The sequence below is a fragment of the Hyaena hyaena genome, unplaced genomic scaffold, assembly GCF_003009895.1.
Source record: "Hyaena hyaena isolate Hyena2069 unplaced genomic scaffold, ASM300989v1 scaffold_12, whole genome shotgun sequence".
Classification (NCBI taxonomy): Eukaryota; Metazoa; Chordata; class Mammalia; order Carnivora; family Hyaenidae; genus Hyaena; species Hyaena hyaena.
Genome location: NW_024080644.1, coordinates 3,977,312 through 3,981,422, shown reverse-complemented (window position 1 = coordinate 3,981,422; position 4,111 = coordinate 3,977,312). Strand labels below are relative to the sequence as shown.

Here is a 4,111-nt window from a genome sequence, read left to right as displayed (position 1 = left end):
CTCAGTGGAACTGAGCCCAAATGACCCCAGTCCACAGTGGCCCGAGTGGTGGCCTTGATAAAGCACCTTTGTGTTGACTTTTCCTTCTTCCATGTCTCATTTTCCCCGCCACCTCCCTCCTGCCTCATGAGACTCCCTCCCAAATAAACTACGTGTGCCGGAGCCCTTGGCTCAGGCTCCACTTCGAAGGGAACCAAGGTTAAGATGTAACATAATGTCAGATGTTACGGAGCAAAATCAAGCAAGTAGAGGGCTGAGGAGATAGGAATGCCACTGCGAATATGCTTAGGAAGAATTTCTGTGGTGTGGGAAACTCTGCGTAGGGCATCTGAACTCAGCAAAGGAATGAGCCATGTGCCTATTTAGGGGAAGAGAATTTGGGGCTGGGGAAACGGTAAGCCTAAATATGGAGCATTCTAGAAATAGCAAGGAGTTCACAGTAGCTGGAGCTGAGTGAGCAAAAGATGAAGGCTTAGAGGTAGTCGGGCAGGCACGTAGGACCATACAGGCTACAGAAAGGACCATGGGTTTCATTCTGAATGAGCTAAGAGACCACTGGAGGGTTTTGAGCAGAGGAATAAAACAATCTGACTTATGTGTTCAAAAGGACAGCTCTGAGGGCACCTGGGTGGCTCAGTCGGTTACGTGTCCAACTCTTGGTTTTGGCTCAGGTCATGATCTCACGGTTCATGAGATGGAGCCCCTCGTCGGGCTGTGCGCTAACAGCACAGAGCCCTTGGGTTTCTCTCTGCCCTCTCTCTCTGCCCCTCCCTCTCTCTGTTAGAAAAAAAAAGTAGGGGGAGGGACAACTCTGGCTGTTGTGCTGAGATGGGACTGTAAGGGTGACCGGTAGAAATAGGGAGAACAGCCAGGAGCCCGTGACAACCATGCAGGGAAAAAAAAAAAAGGCTGATAGATGGATCCCTTGTGGTAGTGGTGATTTCTGCTGAGGGGTGGGTGGATTCTGGATATATTTTGCTCGTGTAACTAATGGGATTTGCAGATGGATTGAAGGTACGGTTTAAGGAAAGGGAGACGATTTGGGGTTGGCACCAAGATTTTTATCCTGACCTATTTGAAGAATGGTGTTAATTACCACCCTAGGGAAGACCCCTGGAGGAACAGGTTCGAGTGAGGGGAATGGAGATTCTGGTTTAAGATATGTTAGGTTTCAGGAACTTAATCGCCCTTCAAGTAGCGGTATTGACAAAGCAATGGGATAGCCAAACCTGGAGTCAGGAAGTGGTCAAGTCTTGAGGCTTCAATTTGGGAGCGGTCAAGAAATAGATGATGGTAGGAGCGCCTGGGTGGCTCAGTCGGTTGAGCGTCTGACTTCGACTCAGGTCATGATCTCACGGTTCGTGGGTTCGAGCCCCGCGTTGGGCTCTGTGCTGACAGCCAGCTCAGAGCCTGGAACCTGCTTCGGATTCTGTGTCTCCCTCTCTCCCTGACCTGCTCATGCTGTCTCTCTCTTAGAAATAAATAAAACATTTTAAAACATTTTAAAAAAGAAATAGATGATGCTTAAGGTCCTGAGATTCAAGATGAGAGCACCTAGAGAGTCAGTGTAGACGGAGAGGACAAAATGCCCGAGCACCGAATGCTCGTTTCCTCCAACATTTAGAGGTCAAGAAGGTGAAGAGTAGCCAGCAGAAGAGACAGAAAGAACATGAGGAAAGGTAGGAAGAAATCCAAGAAGGCACGGTATCTTGTGGGAGCCATTGGTGACCCTGAAAAGAGCAGTTTCATTGGGATGGTGAGGATGAAAGACTTGCTAGAACAAGCTCAAAGATGGAGAGAGAGAGAGAGCGAGAGAGAGAAGGGGGAAGTAGAGACAAAAAGAAATAACTCAAAGTTGGGGCACCTGGGTGGCTCAGTCGGTTAAGCATCTGACTTCAGCTCAGGTCATGATCTCAGTTTGTGGGTTCAAGCCCCGCATCAGGCTTTGTGCTGATGGCTCAGCCTGTCTCAGATTCTGTGTCTCCCTCTCTCTCTGGCCCTTCCCCACTCATTCTCTGTCTCTCAAAACTGAATAAATGCTAAAAAAAAATTAAAAAAAAAAAAAAAGAAAGAACTCAAGGTTTGCTATAGAGCGTCGTGCAGAAATGGGGCAGTACCTTGAAGGGGCTGTGAGTTCAGAGGAGGCTTCTGGGTTTTGCTGAGATTCCTGACATCGGGGGAAGTGTGTGTGCAGGTGGGGACACTCTGGTTGGTTGTGGGCCGACGTAGTGGTGCAGGAGGGGGCAGGAGACAAGGCTCGAGGAGTCTGGAGCGAGGGTATCTGTGCATACACATCCTTTGGGCTTTAGACAGGAGCACGGACAGCTCATCTACTGTGACAGAAGAGAAGGTGGAGGGTCTGACCACAGTTGCGGAGCAGTTGAGAAGCTGGGCGCGGGTCCTGGAAGTTGTTTTCTGATTACTGCTGTTTTCTCAGTGAACTAGGCAAGATCATCAGTTGAGAGTGCAGATGAACAGGGCAGGGCTCCCGATTTGAGGGCAAAGAAGGAGTGGAATCATCATTGGAGAGAGCACAGCAGACTGAGTGGGAGTGCGTTTCTCAGGTGCTTTACAGGGGCTCAGGTTTGAGAAGCTGTGCACTAAGTGGTGGTTGGCAAGGCTGGACCTTTCTCGGATGGTTTTGTATTTGACAGGTGACTTTTTTAAGGGGAGAATGCTCTCCAGTCCAAAGGAGCAGATTGCTAATGGTGGAATTTGGGGCGCCTGGCCGGATCCTATTAAGAAGCAAAGGGCCAGTCTGCAGCTTTTACACGTTGCCAGTCAAGAGAAAGAAGGAGATGCTACCAGGTAGAGTCAGATGTTAATGGCTTCTCAGTTCTCAACATCACGTGGGCTTCAGGGTGGCGGCAGCAAGATCGCCTGGAAACTGGAGAGAGACCCAGGTTCAAACCTATGGAATCAGAAACTCTGGGGGTGGAGCCGTCTGTAGTTTCACAAAGCCGACAGGCGATTCGGATGCCTGCTCACTTTTGAGAACCACACTTCTTCCACCTGCTGAGCCCTTCCTGGTGACTGAACTCAGTGTGGGCTGAGCTCATTCACTCTCTGGATCCAATGGCTCCCGATGTCTGGTGCTCTGGGGTGTTTGAGTGTGCCAGGGGCTTCGCTCCAATGAACTATTGTCAAGGGACGTGGTGGCGGTGGTGTCCGCGTGTTCTCTGACACCACTGTGATGGGGGTGGGACAAAGATCTTTGCATGGGGGGCTGCTCTTACTCTCCTGTAAATACCCTAAATGCTCTTCACTGGGTGGTCACCCATGTTTGTTCTCAAAGCAGGTCTAGGGTAATGCCTTCTTTTTTTTAATGTTTATTTATTTTTGAGAGAGAGAGAGACAGAGCACGAACCGGGGAGGGGCGAGGTGGGGTGGGGAGGACACAGGATCCAAAGCAGGCTCCAGGCTCTGAGCTGTCAGCACAGATCCCGATGTGGGGCTCAGACCCACGAACCGTGAGATCATGACCTGAGCCGAAGTCGGATGCTCAACCGACTGAGCCACCCAGGCGCCAGGCGCCCCTCGGGTAATACCTTCTGATGTGTGTAAACAGCAAACCATTTGTTTTCACAAGGGTAGGGGGTTGCCTTCTGCTGAGCCTCATGAACACTTCTTTATCTCTTGGTTTGGATTTCAGTGCTGAAGGCCATCGGCTACTACCTCTCAGGTATTCTGGACCACCCCCACAGTCATCCTTTCCTTAAAGAATGTCATTAATTGAAACAGACTTTGAAGAGATTACAGAAGTAGGGCTGTCCATCTCATGCAAAGTCACATACAAATGATTGGGAATTACTTCCCTCACTGCCTCCTTCATTAGCCCAGAAAATAAGGGTTCGATTGAATTATACAGCAGTCTTACATTGGCTGTTGATTATTTTTAAACTTGTTCTATTATTTAAGAGTAATAGAGATTGTACAGTTTTATATGATCTGATTATTATTCAGATTTGAAAGTCACTCACGTCAAATTAAAATTCCTTTGGGCCCTTTAAAATGCCTTAAATTAAAGTTTATGATTTAATAACTAAAGGGTACAGAGGGAATGCGAACTCACTTTCCGAATCTTCAGTGATATGGAAATTTCCAGAAGATT

The 4,111-nt window shown here is 48.6% G+C and overlaps 1 non-coding gene across 1 annotated transcript; it reads left to right on the top strand.

Annotated features, from left to right (window-relative positions):
• Positions 1–1,301: 1,301 nt before the first annotated feature.
• Positions 1,302–1,386, top strand: TRNAR-UCG. The gene has a single exon. It is a non-coding gene; the product is annotated as a tRNA-Arg (tRNA).
• The last annotated feature ends 2,725 nt before the right edge of the window (positions 1,387–4,111 follow it).